This window comes from Pogona vitticeps, chromosome 2 (assembly GCF_051106095.1).
Source record: "Pogona vitticeps strain Pit_001003342236 chromosome 2, PviZW2.1, whole genome shotgun sequence".
In the NCBI taxonomy this organism is placed as follows: Eukaryota; Metazoa; Chordata; class Lepidosauria; order Squamata; family Agamidae; genus Pogona; species Pogona vitticeps.
Genome location: NC_135784.1, coordinates 51,191,810 through 51,216,450, shown reverse-complemented (window position 1 = coordinate 51,216,450; position 24,641 = coordinate 51,191,810). Strand labels below are relative to the sequence as shown.

The following is a 24,641-nucleotide window of genomic DNA, read 5'->3' as shown; positions in this document are numbered from 1 at the left end:
CGACAAAGGCAGCGTACAATTTTTTCCTCCCCGCCTGGGTGTATTTACGGACCGAATGGTGGATAACAAAGGAATCATCCAGCGTTGATTTCCCTTTTTGAAAGCCAGCCTGTTCTTTAGCGATAATAGAATTCTCTGATGCCCATTTCTCCAGCTTAAGGAGCAGGAACTTCGTGTATAGTTTGGAAACCACACAAAGAAGACTTATGGGATGGTAGTTTTTTGGGTCCAATTTGGATCCTTTTTTGTGAATGGGAGAGACAATACTGTCTAACCACACCGGGGGAAATTCACCTGAGTGGTTAATGAAGGAGAACACTTTGGATAAAACATCAGACCACCAGTCTGGGTTACATTTGAAGAGTTCACCTGGCAGCATGTCAGGTCCAGGGGCTTTGTTGTTAGCAATGGCGGTAATAAGTTCATTTAGTTCTTCCTTAGAAACTGGGTCCCATTCAGGTAGCAGGTGAAGTGAGGGGACATTCAGCTCGAGTAAGCGAGTGAGCGAGTTGGTATCATCCTTTTCCCGGTAAATGGCGGAAAAGTGCTGGTGCCATTGGGAAGAAGAAATCTGATGGTCCAAGGGCTCAAATGAAGACTTCATACCTCTGTTGACCAAGGCCCAGAATTTGGCAGGTTCCTTGTGTAAGGCGGCCGAGGATAAGGCCTGCCATGACTTTTTAGTGTGTTCGTCTTTCTTCCTTCTGAGCAGGATTTTGTAGTCCCTCCTCAATCGAGTGAAGGCATAATAGTTAGCAGTAGAACCCCACTTGCGGAGTCTTCTGAGGGCTGTTAAAAGTACGCGCTTCTGGATTAGACAGTCTTTGTCAAACCAGCCGCCTGCTGAAGAAGAGTCATATTTAGGGGGTTTAGAGGAGACAAGGAGAGGCTTAATTGCTGCTGTAATTTCATTAAAGGTATCCAAGGGGTTTGAAGTATCGGAAACAGAATCTCTTAAGGCGAGCATATTAGGAGAATCAAGTAGAAGTAGAACCTGGTTTTGAATTTTCTCATTCCATGGAAGCCTTCTTAGGCAGTAGGGTGGGGTGGGAACACATTGTTTATTAGTTATTGGGTTGTGGCCTGGAGGTAAGCAAAGAGTCAAAGAAATTGGCATGTGGTCGCTTTCGGGTCTGCATAGGACTTTAAAAGATCGAAAATAGGTCGAGAGGGGGAAAGAAAGAAGCATGAAATCTATCACACTGTTGCCCCTTGGACCGTGAAATGTAAATGAGGAGGCATCCAAGTCAGTGGTTGATTCATTACAAATAAATAAATGAAATTTAAAAATCAGGCTGAAAAGGGCTCTACCCGCAGGATTCACAACCAGATCAGGAGATACTCTATTAGGGAGAAATAGAAGATCTTTAGACGACAGGCCCAGAGAATTGGCCCTCCAATTCCATGTGTGGATTGTACACCCTTGAACTTTTGAAGTTACCCACCCCTGAATTGCTGACATAAACTGGACTTCTTTTTTCACAGTGTCTGTGTAGATACACAGTTGGATAATCAGTAAAAATATAGTCTGGTAGTACTGATATTACTGAAAAAAGCTCCAGTAAACACAGTCAAGGTATTTACTACATAAAGTTGGAAAGCACTCACTGTTGTTTATTGATTGATTGATTGATTGATTGATTGATTGATTGATTGATTGATTGATTGATTGATTGATTGATTGATTGATTGATTGATTGAATTTCTATCCCGTCCATCTAGATAAAAGGTTTACTCTGGGCAGTTTACAAATTTAAAAACAATAAAACTAATAAACATATATTATAGATCCAAGTTGGCAAAAGTATAAGAAATTAAGATACTATGCAACTTTGCATGAGTTAGGAAGAAGTAGAAAAAGTCACAGAAATTGTCACACCAGGAATAGAGGACTCTTTAAGCTTTTACTGTAATACAATTCAAGATTATGGTAGTAGCCATGACAGTTTTATAGCTTTGACATACCCAGGGTCTTCCTATAAGATTCTTAGCTGCTTCATCATAGGACAGTTTCACAATCCATCCCTCTCAACTCACATGGTAATGATCTAAATGCCAGACATATAGTCTGGCTGAGTTTAGACTGCCCAGCATATTCACAGCTCCTTGACTTCACAGCTCCTTGACTAGAACAATACAATTGGATCAGTGTTTATTTAATGACCCAACTCCTCTGTTCATTGATTCAATGAGCCAATTCTAGTTGTGACTTGCTCCACTAAGCAACATGATTTCTGCCATTCTAACTGCTAAATAGTCTCTAGGTATGCAAAATATTTAAGGAGTAATTTTAATGGTGCTACCCTGAGTAATTTTCCCTAGTCCTAGTCCTTCGTTTTATCCACTACACCACTGGTTCTTAACCTTGGGTTACTCAGGAGTTTTGGACTGCAACTTCACCACCAGCTGTCCTGACTGAGGTTTCTGGGAGTTGCAGTTCAAAAGCATCCGAGTAACAAAGGTTAAGAACCACTGCACTACACCACACTGGTTGTCATTACATAATTTACCACATGTCAAATAACTCATGAATCCTTTGACTTATTCCATTTAGGTTTAGTTGCTATGATGTGATAACATCTTAGAAACAGAGTCCATAATCTAACTCTGACATAAGTATAGAGTGGCCTATAACTGTATACTTATAATATGGTATGGCTGGCTAAAAATATATCAAAATAGTCAAGGGCTGCCAATTAAATCTGATTTTTTTCCAAATCTTTATATGATTAGGGTGTGTCTGCAACATTGCTGTTGCAGACACAATGCAAGTAGGAGAGGAATTGTGCGGAATGGGTATTTAAAACTGTAGATGATTATATTTTCTGTAAAATAAATATCAACAGACATTAAGCTACTTGATTTCATGAAGCATATTGCCTGTAATTAAAAAAGCATTATAAGAAGGCATTACAAGTGCTGTCCCCTTAGGAAATCATCTCATACTGGTGTACTTTGCTTGAAAAAACTGAGAATTAAGTACGAGTACTCCAGTGGAAAGTACAACAATGAAGAAACTGTTTACATTTTATGTCTTAGAATGGAAGTCATGAGAACCTTTGTGGTGTGGCTTCCAATATTCTGAAGTATTGGTTGATGGGCCATCTCATAAGCCAACTTGAAGGCTTCCATGACCCATTTAGTCAGTCTCTGGGATGACACCAGGTTGCCTTTTCTAGGGCCTTGGTAAGAAAAGAAAAGTCAAGCAGACTTCTGAAATGCCCTTGTATGAGAGGCACAAAAGGCTAGGGCACGTTGTATGTCTAAGGTGTGATTTATTGAGAGATGTCTGAAGACTGGCAAAAAAAAAATAATAATTAAGGAGCACAATTGGCTGTGATGTATGAAAACAAGAAACCACTTTGGGTAAGAAAGTAATATCTGCAAACAAGGTGACTTTATTTTTGTGAAATTGTAGAATAGGTTGGTTGGTTCAAAGCGTACACAGTTCACTAGCATGCCTAACCAATGTGATAGTGATAGGAAAGCAGTCTTAAAGTCTAAAAAGCTAGTAGGTTAATGTACATGGTTGCCGTGGGCTCAAAAGGGGGTCACATTAACTGAGTAAGGACTAAAGAGAGATCGACTAACGCTCCAGTGTATGATGAATATCAAGCTAAGTATAAAGCAGGCCTTTCAAAGATTTCTAAAGTATAGGATTCTACAAAGAGGCAGGGATGATGGGTAATCATGAGGTTGCTGTGAAAAACAGCTGCTAGTAATAAGATCGGGCAAGCTCCCTCTTCTTTAAGGACCTCATTACTGTTTATGAAGAAGCTGATTTTAGGCACTTGGATAGATCTGGCAAATTGGAGAAATTTGTTTCCACTTCTATGCACAAGATTTCCTGATAGAAGTGTCCAAGATCTGGCTAAGTGCAGACAAATCCTGGATGCCTCACCTTCCCTTTGTTGAGAGTCAGCGAGTCCAAGTACTTTGACACTGATGTAGTCGGGCCTTACAAATGTAACACTTTTGCATGATGTGTTCTTCACCGACATAAAATAGACATTTACCATAACTGTCAGAACGGGGCACTTTGTCCCAATAAGCATCAGCCTTTTAAAAGAGGTTCACAGAGACCAAAAAACTCAAACAGAACAAGGCAACTTTGATAGTAACTCTAAGAGATAGTCTGATAATACAAGTTTTTTTTTAATGGAAAAACAAAGAAAAAGTAGAAGAATTAACAGTATGAAGAAGAATAGAATTTAAGGCAAGTAAGGCTCCAGAGTTTTCTCAAGATGTTGCTCACACATGCTTCTCCGCAGGCTTTAAAATATTCCAAGGCTGCTTTCTGTATAGATGCAAAACCCATATATGAGTAATGCCATGAGTATGTCATGTATGTCTGTGTGTCACACATATGTTAGCTGTGCTTTAATCATAAGAAACAAATATCTCAAGGTAAAGAGTTTCAAGTTTAAACAGGCAACTATGATATCTACAATGCCACAAGTAATCTGTTCTGATTTGCTCTGTAATGAATACTATCACCAATCTTGGAGGCAATATGCATTTGAAAACAAATGTCTGGAATCCTTACAAAGAGAATCTTATCATGTCCCATTAGCAGACTCCCCATAAGCATCTGGCTGACCTCTGGGGAAAAGAGATGATGGAGCCGGGTTTTGTTTCAGGTGGTAATCTATCAAATTTGCAACCAAAAAAAAAAAAAAGAAAGAAAAGAAAAAGAAAATAAAAGAAAAGAAAAAAGAATTCTATAGGATGTGATGTTAGACATTAGAAAAAAGGTGAATTGTTCAAGAATCAACCTTGTATAAACATTTTAATTTCTACCCTTCTGTGGACTTCATCAGGAATGTTAAAGCAGAACTTTTCACGGTCACAACTCTCCCAACCATTTTCTGAAATACCTCACACTGATATAGCTTTTCCACAAACATCACTGGCAAAGAGATAAGTAAAACTGTGCAACATGACTAGACGTCTACTTGACCAGTTACAATTTGCATAGTAAAATTCATATAAGCTAAAAACAAGTTTCTATTCAGCTCACACCTGGTACTTTCAGAGAGTGTATTCTCTGCATTAAAGACTATTCAAATTACAAAAAATTTGGATCTCAAACCTAGGTTTGTTTTAGGTCATAAGGTAATATATTATCAGAACTAGAAGCTATGTATTTTCCATGGATTCAATGGTCCTACTTCATTATTTATGACTGGATTTCAGCTCTGTGTGTGCAAGAGAGAGAGAGTTACAAAGCTTCTGTTTAGTTTCTTTATCTACTTACAGGCACAAAACACTAAGACAAAAAACTTACACCATTTTCAGAGCCAAGAATTATTTAATGAGACATGAGCTGAACTGAAAATTTAGAAGAAGTCAAACAGCAACATTTAATTTGTGTGCAGCACTGCTTTACATTGTTAAAAATGGATGAGCTTAAAAACAATGAATTAATCTGATTGGAAAGGTCACACCTTGCCTGTTTCTTCAAAAGAAAGGATCACAGCCTTGTCAGATTCTTCTCTACATGACATAACTATTTATAAAGGAAAACTACCTGATACTATGTTACTTGCTTTCTTTGTTATGCCAGTAGCAGAACAGGCAACTTTCAAGGACAAGAATCCACTAAAAACCTTCTATTATCTAAACAGAGGGTGGTAGGATATTGCAGATATGTTTTTATTGCATATGTTTTCATTCCATATGTTTTTATGAATCAAGTAAAACTGTGCATATATTAGCAGTTCAAAAGCATGCAAAAATGTAAGTAGATTAATAGGTACCACCTCGGTGTGAAGGTAACGGCGTTCCATGTCTAGTCGCGCTGGCCACGTGACCATGGAAACCATCTACGGGCAAACTCTGGCTCTACAGCTTGGAAATGGGGATGAGCACCGCCCCCTAGAGTCGGACACAACTGGACTAGATGTCAAGGGGAACCTTTACCTATGACTAAAGTGAATCTCTACAAATAAACACACACAAACATATGTGTACAGAGAGAGAAAGAGAGGCAGAGAGTTGCTGTTCCCAGAATCTGGAACTTCCTCACATAGGAGGCTAGGCTGACCTCATCATTGCTGTCCTTCCACAAGCAGTAATGTCCTTCCACCTTTCTTTTCAGACAAGCTTTCCCTCAGCAACTGGCTGCCTGTGTGGTATTTTTAAATGGATTGTTGTGCCATGCTGCTTTGAAGGTGGTTGTGATATTGTTTTGGTTTGCCATTTTTTTTAGTGCAACATTTGCTTGATTATTTTAATATCTGTACAGTATACACATTCTTCTTTTCATTGTGTAAACCACCCTGGGTCCTTTTTTTAAGGATAAAGGCAAAGTAAAATATTTTAAATAAATAAATGATATGTGATTATTTATTTATTTTTATTTCAGTGATTTCTATACTGCCTGACTGAGTGTGAAGCCAAGTTTTGTTGAGTTTCAAACTTTCCTCTTTTTGTTGAAGTTCTGTTGGTGCTTGTGGATTTCAATGGCTTCCCTGTGCAGTCTGACGTAATGATTGCTGGTGTTGTCCAATATTTCAGTATTTTGAAATAGAATTTCATGTCCAGCTTGTTTTAGGGCATGTTCAGCTACTGCAGATTTTTCTGGTTGTTTTAGTCTGCAGTGCCACTAATGTTCTTTGATTCTGGTGTGGATGCTTCGTTTTGTGGTTCCAATGTACACCTGACCACAACTGCAAGGTATCCGGTATACTCCTGCAGTGGTGAGGGGATCCTTTCTGTCCTTTGCTGACCGTAACATTTGTTATATTTTTGTGGTGGGCTTGAATATTGTTTGTAGGTTGTGTTTTTTCAAAAGTTTTCCCATGCGGTCCATGACCTCTTTGATGTATGGCAGAAATAATTTATTTGTGGGTGGCTGTTTTTCTTCTTCAGTTTGATGTTGTTTTCTTGGTTTGATGGCTTTTGTGATTTCATTTTTGGCGTAGCCATTTGCCTGTAGGGCCCAATTCAGATGGTTGAGTTCAGTGCTGAGAAACTGAGCTTCACAGTTCCGATTTGCACGGTCTACCAGTGTTTTGATTATGCCTCTTTTTTGCTGTGGGTGGCGTGGATGGGTCTGTGTGGGTGGGTTTTCTATAGACCTTGTATCCCAGTCGGAGGTCAGTTTTGCGTATGACCATGACATCTAAGAACGGGAGTTGGCCCTCTATTTCTTTTTCCGTGGTGAATTGTATATTTGGGTGGATGCTGTTGAGATGGTTCAGAAATTCTTCCTATTTTTCTTCACCGTGGCTCCAAATTGCAAAGGTGTCATCCACATATCGGAACCAGACTGTGGGTGTAAAGAGTGCCAAAGCCAGGGACAGTTTTTCGAAATGCTCCATGTAGAAGTTTGCTATAACCGGGCTGAGGGGGCTCCCCATGGCCACTCCATCTGTCTGTTCATATAATTCATTAACCCACTGGAAATAGCTGGTTGTTAGGCAGTGTTGGAAAAGGGGTCTTGATGTCTTCTGGAAAGATCTGCCAGATGAGTGTCAGGGTGTCCTTTATCAGTACCTTAGTGAACAGGGATACTATGTCAAAGCTGACCAGTCTGTCCCCAGGGTTGAGTTTTAGGGTGCTAATCTTGCTTATGAAATGTCCTGAGTCCTTGATGTAGGATGAGGTTTGTCCAATGTGGGTCTGTAGGAGGGTCGCTAGGTGTTTGGCTAATTCATATGTTGGGGAGCTGATGGCACTTACAATGGGCCTGAGTGGGATTGAGTTCTTGTGGATTTGGGAGAGTCTGTATAGTCTTGGTTGGAGAGCTTCTGTCTTGCAAATTCCTTGAAGTATGTTGGGGTACAGGGAGGAACTCCTGATAAGCATGTTTGTTTGTTTTGTGATCTTGTTGGTTGGGTCCCGTTTCAATTTTGTATGCTACTAGAGGTCTCCTCTTTTCCTTGATGGCTGGCGTCAACTCCTCCAAATGGGCTTCAAACTGGTCTGCCATCGTTCTGGTCTTCTTGCCAAATGTGGACAGGGCGGTGTTATAAACAGCATTCCTGAAATGTTCCCATTGTTCAGGTGCATTTAAATCAGCCGGGCCTGAAAAGGTTTCTTCAAGCGCTTGGGCAAATTCCTTCACTTTTCTTTTATCACAAGTCTTGCTGATGTCAATACATGGACTTCTTTTCTTTTTCGTGTGATACAACCTCTTGGCTCGAAGTTTTATTCTACTACACACCAGGGAGTGATCGGTATTGCAATCAGCACTCTGGTAAATGTGTGTGATACTAGGAAGGCTAGAACGTCTTGTTTAGTCGTTAAGTCACGTCCAACTCTTCGTGACCCCATGGACCAGAGCACGCCAGGCCCTCCTGTCTTCCACTGCCTCCCAGAGTTTGGTCAAATTCATTCTGGTAGCTGTGATGACATTGTCCAACCATCTCATCCTCTAGAATGTCTAGTGAGGATCAAATCGAGCTGATGCCAATGCTTTGATCTTGGATGTCTCCAGGAAACTCTTTGTTGAAGCTTCGTATTAAAGAATGTATTGCTGACACAAAGACCATAATAACAACAAAACTCCAGTAAGCGTTGGCCATTTTCAGTCATCTTCCCAATGACAAAACAGCCTAGAAAAGTGGGCCAAGAATTGTGAGCAGCACCAACTCTAGAGCTAAAGTGTCCGAGACTGAAAAGTGGTTCTCTCTCAGGGATCTTTTCCATACAAGCTGCCAGATCGTCACAGAATTTGCCTTTGACTTCTGTTGTGGACGACAGTGTTAGTGCATGTGCGCTAATGAGGGTAACCAGTCCCGCTGATGAGTGGAGCTGCAGAGACAGGATTATTTCACTCCCCACACTAGATGGAACAATGGATCTCAGCAGAGTATTTCTGATCGCAAAACCAACATCATGTTTCCTGGTCTAATTCAACGATTTTTCTTGCCAGAAGAATGAGAAGTTTTTTTCTTTGACAGATCCCCGAGTCTGGCAATCTCATCTCTTGCAGGTCAACAATGTCCATCTGCACTCTACTCAGTTCCGTGTCGATGACAGCTGTCTTGTGTATGTCGTCAGGTCGTCAGAAAAGCCAGGGGTCATTGTCCGAACATTTCAGGTGCCCAGCTTTAGGGCAGAAGTTTTCTTTTTTACAACTTATACAAAATAAAGGCTGCTACTCTATTATATGTGACAGTACAAAGCTTTGATTGATGTAAGTTTCATTACTAAATCACTCCTCGGTTAAATACAAAATATACTAAACCATTTCAAAAAGCACCTTGTGGTACTTGGCCAATATATACATCTGATTGGGTCCATCTTCACTCTGCTGTACTCAGCTCCATGTCAATGACAGCTGTCTTGCGCACGTTGTCTGCTTTGTGCAGGTCATCAGAAAAGCCAGCGGTCATTGTCTGAACATTCCAGGTGTCCAACTTTAGGGCAGAAGTTTTTTTAATGATTATTGCATGGTTTTCTTGTGATTGTTGCATGATGCATGGTTATCAATCTGCTTGTCAGCTTTCACTCTAAACCCCCGCACCCCATGAGGTTAACAGACTGTGGTGAGCTAGCACTTTACTGGCTGGGGTCTGCCTAGCTTAAGGCTGGTGGTGGCTACCTAGTGAGGTGCAATGACCTCTTCCACCGTTGGAAGTAGCCCCTGGCATCATACTCTACGCCAATTGAGCAAAGACTTATAACCAGTAACTGCTACTTCCCTTTTGGTTTCGAAGCTATATGTGAATTTGGAGTGTCCTCTCCAGAGCACAAAGCCTGGGTAAAATAATATGGAGGACAGATGTTACCCGAGCAGCAACCCCCCCCTCTCCACGTTGCTGAAATAGTCCAGTGGAAAGGCAGGAGCCAATACAACTGGTTCCAGCGACATCGCAGGAGTTGCCAGAACAACACGAAATGTTTCTGGGGCTCCGGCTGCGGGTTTTGCCTCAATGGTAAGTCCTGAAGTGTTTCCATCAGCGGATATAGCCACAAGCCAGTGGAGGTTTGAAATCGGAGTTTTTCTTCTCCTAGATGGGCTGCCTTTTAAGGCTAACGAGCCCTACCTATGCGGCCTGCTCCCTGAAAGTGCGGAGATTGGAACACAAGCCTCTAGCTGCCAGACATTGCCTTCCAAGAGGACCACCAGCTCATTTCCTTTAGGCCCTCCATTTTGATGACCTGTAGAATCTGTTTTTTCCTGTAGTGATATATGGAAGCGGGAGCTGGACCATAAAGAAAGCTAACCACCAAAGAATTGATGCTTTTGAAATGTGGTGCTTGAGGAGGCTCTTGAGAGTCCCCTGGACTGCAAAGAGAACAAACCTATCCATTCTAAAGGAAATCAACCCTGAGTGCTCACTGGAGGGACAAATCCTGAAGCTGAGGCTCCAGTACTTGGCCATCTCATGAGAAGAGAAGACTCCCTGGAAAAGACACTGACATTGGGAAAGTGTGAGGGCAAGAGGAGAAGGGGATGACAGAGGATGAGATGGTTGGACAGTGTCATAGAAGCTATCAACATGAATTTGACCAAAGTCCAGGAGGCAGTGGGAGACAGGAGGGCCTGGCGGGCTCTCGTCCATGGGTCACGAAGAGTTGGACACGTCTAAACAACTAAACAACAAGAACAGAATCCATCCTGCCCCCCCCCTTTTTGTGAGCTATGCCACTCCCTTCTAGCACAGTGCTAGGGCTGCAGTTTATTTGGGGTGATTGGGAATGCTCCCAATTATCCCATTCTGGTGTTCATGCATTTGACTAATTCAAAACCAAATACAGCTGTGGGGAGTGTTATCTGAGGTGACTACTTTCTAACGTATTGTATGAGGTTGTAACAGTAGAAAGGATGTTGGAGAAACCTTTTCCTCTATTTTTGTGTTCTTGCATTTTAAAAAAATTATTCTAAGTGATGCAGCACTATTTCAGTGATAAGCAAAGCAAAGCGTGCTGCTTGTATATCGCATCCATTTTCACTTCTGTTACATTTTCTTCTGATTCTACAAGCTCAGTTTCTCCTTTTGGAGAAGGCGCACTCTCCTTTTCCAGTTCTCCTTCACAATACATTATGCTATGTACAATTTAACCTTTTGCATTTTAAAAATAAGCTCAAAGCTGTAATTAAAAACTTGTTACTGAACTGCTAGACAGACATTGAGCAGGAGCCATACTGTAACTTCTTCCTTGCTACTGCACTGATCATCACCATAAAAAAATGGATCTGAATCCTAAATACATTTTTGTAACTATGTCCCACTGAAGGCTGTGTGCTTTAATTCCCAGTAAGATGCTCAAAACAATATGTAAACCATTTTCTTGGAAGCAGCTACCAACGAAATGGACATGACCTCCTTTATCTAAGCAAATGGCCTGGAGTTAAGTACACAAGCCCAGTGAAATCAACAGGCATAAGCAGCGAGCTACACTCTTTTTTGGACTGTGATCAACATCCTTAGGATACATTTGCAAAGTACTGTGACTTTCTTCAGACTACAGAACTTTTTTTTTTAAAGATAAACAGCATTCCATCATAAAGAAAAATGGAATGCAATCTAAGACATCTTTACCATCTACATTTTAATTGGCTGATTTCTTACCAACTTGTAGAAATACATTTTTGTATAAATCCAAAAGTTACATATTAATTTTTATTACTTTGCTGAGTGTTTTGATCCACAGACCATTTTCTTGTTAACAGCTGTATCAAAGGAAAAACAATTACTGTATCATACTGTATTACCATCCCAGCTACAAGAATGGTTTGATTTATAACTTTCTTTAAAAATATACATTTTATAATCCTGACACCTCAAAAAAGAGTGAGACAGAGAATAAATAAATATATTTTAACAGCCTTAGGAACAAATGAACATAAGAAGAGCCCTGCTGGATCAGGCCAAGGGCCCATCTAATCCAGCTTCCTGTATCTCACAGTGGCCCCACCAGATCCCTCTGGGAGCACACAAGACAACTATGTAGCTGTCTCCTGATATCTTCTTCTCTGTCTGAGAAGCTACCTATTGTAAGCCCTTTATTTTTTTAGATTTCTTCTGTGCTTTGTCCATAGTTTTCTCATTTTCTCCCCTTCATTTCGGACAGCACCACTGGCCTTTGGATTTATGACTGAGTCAAACACAAGAGAAGTGAAACCATTTGATTGGCCACTCATCATTATCACAGCCTATCTTTTCCCCCTAGGAAACCTGATTATAAAGATAGTAGGTTGGTTTATTAGGATCAATGGGAAGATCTGCTGGGGAAGCTTCCCTTTCTGCTTTTGCTTTAGACCTCTCCTTTTTCTTGGATATTTCTTTCTTCTCCTTTTGAGTTCCTGAGGTGATATCATCATGATTATGATTATTAGAAGCATTCTTTCAATTTTCCTTATTTCTTTGCCGCCTTGACTGTTTGTTATTTGACTTCTCAGCCTGAGTGATTGTCTCATTCTTTGATTTATCTTGGTTAGCTTTGCCACTGTTTCCAGTAGGGTTATTAGCCTCTTGGCAAGTTTCAAAAAGTTCTCTATGGATATCAAGTTCCTGTTTTTGTTTTCAACAAGTTTTACCATTTGGCTAACAATCTGAATCAGAACCACCCAGTTCCTGACTCCAGATCAATGCTCTCTGCATATGGTGCAACAACCTCCTCTTTTGTACAGCATTACTCTCCTGTTTTTCATAGTAATCATCCAGCTCCTTTAAGATCTTTAGGAGTCCCAATGGCTCTTACTCCTAGTTAACCATAGTGCTGGAGTCTAAGCATTGTTAAGTTTCAAAGGGACTTCTCTTTCCCATGAAGAAGATGTAGGCTTGCATGGCTGCACATTTTTCACGTCAGGGATGGGCAGCTTGTGGATGTCCTGATGCTGTTGGGCACCATCGTTCCTTAACATAGCAACATGTGAGGGGCCATAAAACTGCCAGACCAGCAATAACAAGTTTCCCATTCGTATTTTAAGGGGTGGACCTAAAGACTCTCTTGACATATAAGTATTCAAACAAACAAACAAACAAACAATAGCAGATTTGGAAAAAGAAAGCAAGTTTTGGCTAACGCTCTCTCTGGCATACTCTTGGTGAGAAAGCTGTGTTTCCAACACAGACAAAGAAATTGGAAGGGGGGACTCCATGAAACTACTTTTTCATCAGTTTCTTTTTTCCTTTCTAAAAACCATGAAATTGAAGTTTTATCAGTTTTTTCCTTTCTAAAAACTGATGAAAACTATCTTTTAAAGGGATGGGAAATGTCAAGGATTAGTGCCACCCTTTTGCCCCAGCACCTGATAAGATACTGACCCCCCCCCACAAACTCTAGTATAACTAGGGGTGGCATGTGGGTTCAGTTCTTGCCCCCCCCAACAGCAGTTTCTCATGTGACTGAATCCAATGCAGCTCTGAGGTATGCATCCCCATAACAGCTACAACTCCCTCTAAGCAGATGAATGACCTTAGAAATGAAAGATAATGGGATATTTAGCCCAACAATACCTGGAAACTCAATGTTGGAAAAGTTTAGCAAAAGCATTTAAAGGTCATGACTAGCACTTAAGATTGGACCCAGAATAGAGACCTATTAAATTATGATGGCAGACAACTTTTGTAGGCTTTCTTTTAATCCTATATAATAATTATTTTTTGCATTCCATTCACTGTAACTTAATTTTAATCTCCTTATTAAACACTTTTTAACCTTCACAAAATGTTGTACTATTCATTAGCAGCATTCATTTTACAAAGGTATTTGCTGGCAAAGCAAAACTGTTACTTGGCACAGCCCAGAACAATGCTCAGCCTCAATATTAGCACACTGCAGAGCATAACTGAAGCTAGGACTTTCCATGAAGATCATCTGCACCATCTGTACTGCCATGATGAGTCAGACTGGAACATAAATTTATCTGTTATTGTAGCGTTCAGTCTTCTTCTTAAAACTTACAATGCTCTTGCATTTCTAAGGCTACATTTATTATTAACAGGGGTATTTGTATCTTAATTTTTAACAAACACACAAATGAAAGCATGTCATGGAACACATTTTAAGGTCATTGGGAGGCTCTATTCCTGCTACAAATCTTGACACTGAGATTGTGTTATGAACATTAGATAAACAGCCTGGTTTTGTTTGAAGGGAAATTTTTGCTGTCCTTGACCTTTGCTCTCTCATTATCTTGCTTACACATAAATTAATATCCATAATATTGTATAAACACCACTCAGTGACACTTTCCTGAGGGCACCTGCTTATCTACAAGCAACATGAGCATAATAACATTTAGTAACTCATTTAGCATCTTAGATATGTGAAACAGAGGAATCCTGTTATCAGAACTAGCTATATGAAATTAACTTGGCTGCATCCTAATGCATCAGTTAACCGCTGCTGCAGGATATGGTAGTTCGCAGGAAAGGGCTATCAAGACCATATTCCACAAAAATTCAAAGACAGGTTTCTTAACCCAACCAGGTGCTGGCTGTGAGCTTCACATATAAGAATATGTAAGATAGCATTCTCTGTCACTTTGTTGGACACCTCAAAAAATCTAATGTAATCTTTTTCCTTCCATGTCTGAATTAAGTGCATGCAACAAAAAATACAGAGGGGATACACTATTATTTATGTTATGATCTATTTTATATTAAAAATTCTACAAACACACACACACACCTGATGAAAATGTTACTGGTACTTGTACAATTTGCCATGGCTAATTGCAACTAATTGAACAGTTGGGGGCACATCTTGATCAAATGTCTGGTTATGTGCCTTATTTGGAAACCATGATGCACCATGAGACATCATCAATTGGCTGCAATTAGCCATGCGAAGTTACACAAACCTTACACAAACACGAGTAAGATTATGGCCTATGTGTTTCGGTACTAAATAATTACAAATAAGTTTATATAAATAACTAAGTACTTAAATGAGAACTTCCATAAAGTATTTTATTTTGAAATGCAGGTTGATGCAGAAATAGGATGGTCTGCACTAATCAACGTAGACATCTGAAATGTATATAGGGTGGACTTAAACTAATTTTGTGCATCCCTAACACACCTTACTCTCACTCATGAATCTGTCCTACTATCATAATCAAGAATATAAGAAAACTTCAGGTTGTCAAGCCAAATGCCTCCAGGCTTGCTTGCTTTATTTATTTATTTATTTTTGACCTGCCTTTCTCCTTGAAAGGATCCAAAGTAGCTTTAAAGGAAGATGATGTAATGTTCTACAACTGATGTATGTGTGCTATGCGAATGTCCACCAACGACTATGAAAATACTTAGTTACCTATGCACAAGTGCCTACTGTTGTTTTCTGAAGAGCAAAAGCTAGAAGGATCTGTTACATCCTTCTCCTCCCTAAATCTCCATATATGTCTTGTTCAAAGAAATATTACCGGCAAACTTGGAGGAATAAATTAGAATGGAAGAAAAAAACCCTGAATTTGTAATGATTTAAATTTAGCTCAATGGTTTACATAAAGAACAGAAAACGAAGGTCATTTGTTTAACTGTAAGCAAATGCTTTGATTTTCTGATAAGAATGTAACGGTGCCATTTTATGCATGTTTACTAAAAATGAAACACAGTGAGTTTTCTAATTCAAAGCATATCCCCTTTTGCTAGTATCAACATGCTATCAAAGTAGCTGCCTGAACTCCCTAGGAAGAATGAATGCTCCATTATGAAGGTATCATTACCAAGGAACACCTTCCTCACAATCTCCTGCCATAGCTCTGATAGCAAAGACATAGCCATCATTTAACTATTTCAATATAGGAACAGGTACAGTATATGTGGAGGTACATGGAGTCATGCAGTGAAGATCTCAGACTAGCACTTTCAAATTTAGCACTGAAGTGCACTGGAAACCAAGGGTGAAACACTGGATTTCAAATTACAGTTTAGAACTGTTTTGTGGTAGTCAGATATCATGACAACCTATGATAATCACACCTCATGGGAGAAAGGAATTTGTTCTCAATAGATGAGAAATCATGATAATATTCAACATGTTCCCAGTTATAAACGCATCAATAATAAGAAATGTGATGTCTGAATTATACCACTGACAGACATAATTGTGTTTAGGTGTTCAGCAGGAACACAGATGCCATCTGTATGCACAGCTCTTGTTTTTATACTTAGTATTAAACACTTGAAGAATAATTTGTCTGTCTTCCCACGTATCTGTATCTACTTGTACATTTTATAGGGTACTATTTCATGTTTTCCATAAAACATGAAGAGTACTCAACCATATGCCAAAATTAAACAACAACAAGAAAAATAATAATTAAGACGGAAAATGTCCAGATGCCCTCTTGCTTAAGCGTAGAAGTTCCTTCTGCAAACACAGGCTTCCCCTCCGCCTACCTTTTGGTACTGCTCCTTCCAAAAGAGCCAGGAAAACAGTGGGCAAGGGGAGACAGGTTCTGGGTGGTTAATCAAACAAGCTGCCTCTGCCTCATTTGACATGCGTGTCTCTCCCACTGCTCCTCCCTGGGCTATCTCTGAAGATCCACTGGTCCATTGCAGAGGTTTGTGGAGTCACCATGAGGGGTACTGGTAAGGAAGAAAGGATGGGGAAAAGCTACTTTATAAAAGTGGACCTACTCTCATAATGCAACTCCTTACTTATCAAGCAACACTGAATTTTCCAACTCAGCCAATAAATGCAGCCAATCCTGATTCTTTGATTACTATATCTGGATTATACATCTTTTATTACTTCCATGTATACATTTTCCTCCAGATGTATAAAAAGGAAACATCTTTAAAATATAAGCACCTGGATTTTACAAATTAAAATATATATTAATTTTAAAATGTTAAAATAAGATACTGTGCTTTTAAAAGGTCCAAACGAACATTACATGATGTTCCTCTGAACTGTCACAAGACCATACACACGCACAAAGACAGACGCACACACACGCGCGCAGAGAGAGAAGCACACATACATACACACACATACATACACAAATGTGTGTGTGTGTGTGTGTGTTAAAAATAGATAGTCTTAAAACCCAGTTAAAATATTGAGTCTACTATCAGTTCTGAGTTAAACATTTTTTCTGCACATGTACAGAATGATTTGGCCAACTTTTTTTATTTCCTTACAACAGCACAGAAAATATATTTGCTCCTCAGCCAAGTTAGTGACAGCTGAAGGATGGATCAAATCTGATACCTAGACTACACAATGATATTGTCTGAAAAGGAAGGAAATGAGTGACAGTGGCCATGAGTAACAGAACACAAAGGAAAATTCATCAGAAGTAGGACATGTAGTCGATACAGGCTTTGCGTTCATTAGCCAGTACCAAAATGAATAATGGGGTTGCACTGCTGTGAATCCATGGCTCAATGTCAAGTACAGCCACTGGTATACTTCCAGTTTTCTATTATAAGTTTGGTGAAAGAAGCATACCATTCATGCAAACAAACAAAAGCCTGTGATACAGAATATGAACAATGACCCTCTAATGGTTAGCATTTGAAGGGAAGTTTCAAGGACCTAATCTCTATGAACACCACCATATCCAGGAATCCATAACACATATTGCTTCTTCAAACTCTCATTTGTGTTCTGCTTTGCAGAAGTTAGAGTCTATCCCCTTATTTCTTAGCCTACTCCACAGTTACAACAAATGACAGACATCTCAGCTGATACCACTTCCCAAGCCTACCGGTTTTACCATACAACACATGCAAATAAAGTGGGTTTGTCATATGTTGCTTGCTCAACTTCTCAAGTAGAGGAGGTAGCAGATTTCCTTCTGCCCTCAAGGATACACTCATTAGGCCCATAAGAAAGAAACCTAGTTTGGCGGCGGATGAAATTGGCAACTATAGGCCCGTCGCCAATGTTTCTTTCTTAAGCAAGGTAGTCAAGAGGGTGATGGCCGATCAGCTTCAGGCATTCCTGGATGAAACAGATGCCCTGGATCCATTCCAGTCGGGCTTCAGGCCGCGCCATGGAACAGAAACGGCATTGGTCGCCCTGTGTGATGATCTATTGAGGGAGGCCGACAGGGGCAAAGTGTCTCTGCTGGTCCTCCTCGATATCTCAGCGGCCTTTGATACCATTGACCACGGTATCCTCCTGGGGAGGCTCGCCGAGTTAGGAATAGGTGGCCGGGCATTTGCTTGGCTCCGTTCCTTCTTGGAGGACCGTCCCCAGAGAGTACAGCTTGGGGAGAATGTCTCGGCCCCATGGAGCCTCAATTGTGGGGTCCCACAGGGGTCGATCATCTCCCCAATGCTGTTTAACATCTACATGAGGCCGCTGGGGGGGGGGTCATCAGGGGGTGTGGGGCTCTGTGCCATCAATATGCTGATGGCACGCAGCTCTACATCTCCTTTTCACCAACTACAGGAGATGCCGTTCTGTCCCTTCAGCGCTGCCTGGAGACTGTACGGGAATGGATGCAGGAGAACGGGCTGAGGCTGAACCCGGACAAGACGGAGGTACTGAGGGTGGGCGCTCCCACAGCTGGGGATTTGGAAAACTCCCTCATTTTTTGGGGGGTGACCCTGCCTGCCAGCAATGGGGTTCGCAGCTTGGGGATTCATCTGGACCCGGCGCTCACCATGGAATCTCAGGTGGCGTCTGTGGTCCGCACCGCATTTTTCCATCTTAGGCGGATAGCCCAGCTGCGACCCTATCTTGACGTGGGGGCTCTCACTACTTTGGTACATGCGCTTGTAATCTCAAGATTAGACCACTGCAATGCGCTCTACGTGGGGCTACCTTTGAGGCTGCTGCGGAAACTACAGGCGGTGCAGAATGCTGCGGCCAGATTACTCAGTGGAGTGAGAAGATACCAACATATCTCGCCCACTCTGGCCGCATTGCATTGGCTGCCCATCCGATTCCGCATCGACTTCAAAGTATTGATGCTTACTTATAAAGCCCTAAACGGTTTAGGACCTCAATACCTGGTGGAACGCCTTCTCCCACCAAGATCTACCCGGGTCACTCGTGCCAGCCAGGAGGTGAGGCTGAGGAGCCTGACGCCGAGAGAGGCCTGGAATGAGAAGACCAGAAATCGGGCCTTCTCGGCGGTGGCTCCTCGCCTATGGAACAACTTACCTCCTGAGATTCGTGCCGCTCCCTCGCTGGGCATTTTCAAGAAACAATTAAAAACACTTATGTATAGGCAGGCCTTCCCAACAGCTAACCCCTGACGATCTTTTTCTTTCTATATTATTTTGACCTTTATCTTTGTTAATTTATAATGCTTTTAGAATTTACTGCTGTTGATTTGTAAGCCGCCTAGAGTGGTCGAATAAGACCAGATAGGCGCGATAGAAATGAAATGAAATGAAATAAATAAATAAATAAATAAATAAATAAATAAATAAATAAATAAATAAATAAACAAACAAACAAACAAACAAACAAACAAACAAACAAATAAATAGCAGGACCTGGAAGGAAATGGAAGCACAGAGCCAGTGGTGACAACAGGGGGTCAAGAGTGTGAAAAAGTCTGATTTACGAGCTCCCTCTCTTTATTCTTCAGGACAACATTTTGCTAACTTCACTGCAGAGGTGTTGCCAGGGCAATTAGACCATGACTATAGAAGGTTCGCTATGAGCCACCAGAGTACTAACCTGCTATCCAGGCAGATATACCTAGCCAACAAGTAGATGGAATCTATATGCACTTGCTCGTATCACACTCTCTTCCACTGTAGTCGGAAAGCAAAATACTACCCCCATTTGATTTGTCTATTCATGTGTATCTTGGCTCAAAAGCTTCAATTTTGCCTGGGAAGGTAAGCCAACAGAAATTTTGCTTAAAAAGATAAATTAAGTTTGATAGCTTCTCACCACATCTTGCTTCACTAAACAAAGCAAGAGTGCAAAACATGGGACCTCTCTGATAATGACAAACTCCTCCATTTTTAATCTACTCATGCATTTGTTCTCCATTTTATGTGGAAACAACAAGAGTAGTTTTCCCACCATGCAGATAATGAAGGGTTTAACTATAATGGTATTGTATTGACTATAACAAACTGTGATAAAACATCTTTTTTCTGAACTTTATAAACCAACTCTTGTAGCAGTTTTATGTTTGTTCCACAATCTACTGAAGATAGAGTGCAGGTAGCAAGAGGTGCTAATCTTCAAACTTAGCACTGTCCTACTATATTAAACAAATTTTTTTGTTCAGCATAATATCATATTGAAATAATTTTTGTCAGATTTTTTAAAGGAGCTGACTGTGAAGTGGGTTGATTTTTGAAGTGGATTAGCAATAAATATCCACGTGTTGGAATTTTTCAGTGCTTTGCTGTTTTAACTCCCAAGGATCTTTTCCAGCATTTCCTCAAAATTTTTTAGAGTTGTTTTTCAAGGTGGCTGATTTCAAGATGGATTAGTGGCAGATGTCTGCTGCAGTCAAAAGCATTTAAGCATTTAATTAAAAGAAGAGGGAGAATTCAACAGACTAGTTCACTTTAAAATGCTTTAAGCAGTTTCAAAAGGTTTCCTCAAGATTTTTGAAAGATTATCAAAAAGATTGCTGAAAGATCCATTTCTTATGCCAATTACTTAGAAATGGGATTTGAGCAGTAAGTGTGAATGGAAATCATAGTAATATGGGTCACTAAGTGATACTAGCATAAAAAAGAGAGGAGCAAATACTGTCTGGATGAGCCCAAGACCACTGATGAAGATAACAGAACCACAGAGTTAAAAGAATCCTCAGGAGTCATTGAGTCCAACCTGTGACAAAGCAGGAAATAATGTTGGGTTTTCTGGGAATTTCTAATTTGGAATAATGCCTAAATAACAATTTTTTTCCTAAGGTCTTGCTTACCATTTATAATTTTGCCTTTCCCTGCAAGTCTCCCTACAACTCTCCTTTCCCTACACTTCTCCCTACACTTCAGACTCCCAGATGAATATCTCTTTTGCGATTGTGAACCACAACTTTCTTTTTCAGAGCAAACACTACACAAGCAAGAGTTAGTAATAATTTTATCTCTCTGATTTATATACCAATTTATCCAAGATTAAATTTTGCTAAACTCAGTTTAAATTACTTGTAAGAAACATATATACAATTCCACTCTTTTTCACTTATTTGCTGTGCTCTAATTTCTCTGCTCATTTCTAGAGACGTTCTGAGGTTATCTGTTGCTACACATAAATACATTGTGTGGTAAGTTCAATAATTTGGATAAACCACCATTACAAGTGCTTTGTCCTATTTCCATTTCTGTTAATAAATACTAATTAACAGACCCAATTCACAAGACATCCAGTAGTGCATAATCATTGCCTCAGTGGGAAGTAGCTAACTCCCCTAGCACAAAGGACCCCTGGAGTGGGCTAAATGCAAATGGTCAAGAACTGTGGAAGTCATAGTCTAAAACGTCTTGACAGATGTTGGTTCTCTACCCCATCTCTATTATTTTTAAAAAATAATTTTACCTATCTTTCACCTAAACAAAGGACCCAAGGCAGGTAACATCATTAAAAAGGCCAATACTGAAGGCTATAAAAAACAGTAAATCATTTGACTATTTTAAAAACAATTAAATAAACATATTAAAATATTAGATAAAAGCATTACTATAACAGATTTAAAAGTAATAAAAATACATACCATCCCATTAAAAAACCCTCTTAATCACTGAAGTCACTAAAGGAAAACCTGCCCAAGCAGAGGGGTATTTGCCTGCTTGTAGAAAGACAGCAAAGACAGGGTGAGCTTGGCCTCTTGTGGGAGGGAGTTCCAGAGACTGGAAGGAAAAATAGAGAAGGCTCTCTTCTGTGTCCCCACCAAACATATCTATGAAAGTAATGGGACCGAGAAAACAGCCTCCCCTCATGATCTTAACAGCCACAAAGGCTCATAAAGGAAGGTGCAGTCTTTGAGACAGCTTGGACACAAGCCATTTAAAGCTTTATAGGTTAAAAGTAGCAAAAACAATTGTGGGCTAAATTCCCCCAAGCATTTCTGTTCCAAAAGTTTTTATTTCTTGAACAAGCAACCTACATATGTATTCGCAAAGGCTTTCATGGCCAGGATCCAATGGTTGATGTAGGTTTTTTTGGGCTGTTTGGCCGTGTTCTACAGATGTGCTTAGGAAATATTCTATCTACAAGCATGGCAGCGCAAGAAGAATATTATGTTTAGTACAGAAGCAATGTTATATAAACTTTTTCCCCAAAAAACACATTTTTCTAAAATCTTTTTTAAAAAAATATACAGTGATAAACCTGCACGATAAATAAGTATACTTTACATATATTTTTCACGAATATATTTCAAAGATAAATATTTGTTTCAAGAGTTATATACTACTTGTCTACATCAGTTCTACTTCAGTTTGTCTATTTCAATTGCCATAATGATATTTTCAAACAGATATTAGCAATCTACATTCATGTGACCATGTACTATTAAGCTGTTTTAGAACTAAAACCAAATCTGTGAAGAAGCTATAAAAAGCACAGGTAATACGATGTGCTAATGCTACATACATTTAACATCTCCAAACAATCACCATACAGTCACAAAAAGATACAACTATCCCTGACAGAGCACGCATTCACATCCCACCAAAAGCAAGTACGGTCAACATTCTTTTAGTTCCATTTAGGACTACTGCAACATCTGTGTAATTATTAGTCTCTCATACTGTGCTCTAAATCAACCAGTTGTCACCATCCCCTTTTCTTCCCAGTTGCCCTCTATTTCCCCCTTTTCTCCGAGCTACAAATGTCTCATTTTACTATTCCATAGCCCCACAACACCTTTTTCTGTTTGCAGACCAGTTAAAGGGGGGAAAATGCCAGACAGGCTTGGCTTTATATGGGGTTGGGGTGGGGAGTACCATTAAAGAAGTGCAAATATTGTCCTTCCCTCCACTTTTCCATGCTGCATCTCCATAGGATCTATTCTTAACCTATTCTAACAATCCTATTTTACATTCTTTGTTAACACTTCATCGCTCCGCAGCCCTCCCTTGCCAAAAAACTGGATACACCCGGCTCGGATATGTGCCTGTTTATCGTATCACCGTGTTTCTGAATAACAAGCTACAATCGTTGCTTTCTTTCACTAAAAGAAGGCTGTAAGGCATGTGGGCCCCCTGCTGCCTACATGAGCTGCAGTGCCACACCACAGGAAGCGAGGGAACTAGCAAGATACAAGAGTTGTTTGTGCAGTACAGGGGGGTTGCATGTTGTGCGTGAGAACCAAGAGAGACTTTTTAAAGCTAAACAGAAGAAACATTGAGCCTTGCCTGGCGGGAAAGTAAAAAATGGTGAACACTACTTCTTCTGGATTGTAAAATAGTTCATACACCACATTTAGCAAAATGCATATCTCATCGCACTATATACCTACATAAAGAAAAAAAATGATTTTAGAAGCTTTTTTTCCTTCCATCTTGAGTACTGTCTATTGATATGTAACTTTGTTCTTATATTTTAAATTGTTTATATTATATGCTGTTAGCCACCCAGAGTAGTCAATTGACTAGATGGGTGGGGTATAAATTCAATAAATAAATAAATATAGTCAGTATAACTTGCTTCTTAATTCAAATAGATGCATTCTGTCCTAAGGCTAGTACAATATCAGTTTGATCTTAAAAATTAGGCATCTCTTCTTGGATGGAATAATCCATATTAGGACACACTGATTTCAAATGCTGCAAAACACTGGATCTACTCTAGCGGGCACTTAATTCAGGATTCTGGCCTACTGAGTTTTAGTGTGAGCTCTCATGGATTACAACCTACAAATGGCATATAATCCTTGAAAGCTCAAGCTGAAAAAAAGCTTTTAGTCTTCTACAACAGGGGTTCCCAACCTTTTTCACCCCGCGGACCGGCTGGGGAAGGCGGGGCACCCCCCACATTCATGCACATGCGTGAATGAGCGCACGCTCTCTCACAACTTTCTCTCACTCTTGGGTATGTGGAAATGGTGGCACAGCGTTTGTGCGGGCGTGCTTGTGCACATGCGGAAATGATGGTGTGGTGCTTGTGCAGGCACTTGTGTGCATCTGCAAATGGCGGTGTGGCACTTGTGCAGGTGCTTGTGTGCATGCACAAACAGCTGTGCGGTGCTTGCACCGGCACACTGGAGCACGTGCACATGCGCACATCAGCTGTGTGTGGGTGAGTGTGAGCAGGGGGTGGGGGAGGATGTCTGTCTCCACCACCCGGTCCAGCTCAGGCCACAGACTGGCACCAGGCTGCAGACAGCGGGTTGGGGACCTCTGTTCTACAAGCTACATCTAATTTGTTGAAACAGATTAATGTGTCTGTGTCTTCAAAAAGTGAGTGGCTGTGTGTTTGTGTGAGAGAGATCATAAAATAGTGTGATGTCACTTCAATTTAATTCTACATTTATCAGTTCAAGAATTTTCCAAATATTGCTTCTTTTTCTTTCTTTATTGCCATCTTAACTTGTGGCATGAGATATCTTTCCTTGCAGCACTTTTCTGATTGCCAGAGTTTCCCAATAGTGATGGATGAAGCTACACTGGGTTCTATATTACATAGTAAAGAATTCCTGATAATAAGTAGCCAAGCCATTACCAGGCAAATGATTTCCAATGTAGTCTAAAAATTGTACTCTCCCTAATGTAGAGAAACTTCTGCTAACATTCTACCACAGGCAGTGAAGTCCACGTAACCATGCAATATGAATAACCTATCCCCTTGAC

At 40.2% G+C, this 24,641-nt stretch overlaps 1 protein-coding gene and 1 pseudogene across 2 annotated transcripts in view; both read right to left on the bottom strand.

Annotated features, from left to right (window-relative positions):
* Positions 1-24,641, bottom strand: part of LOC144586222 (uncharacterized) — a 78,710-nt gene that overhangs the window by 31,190 nt on the left and 22,879 nt on the right. The window lies entirely within an intron of this gene.
* LOC110077685 (inhibitor of growth protein 1 pseudogene) lies at positions 11,061-12,654 on the bottom strand (annotated as a pseudogene). The gene has a single exon (XR_013541604.1). The product of XR_013541604.1 is annotated as an inhibitor of growth protein 1 pseudogene (transcript).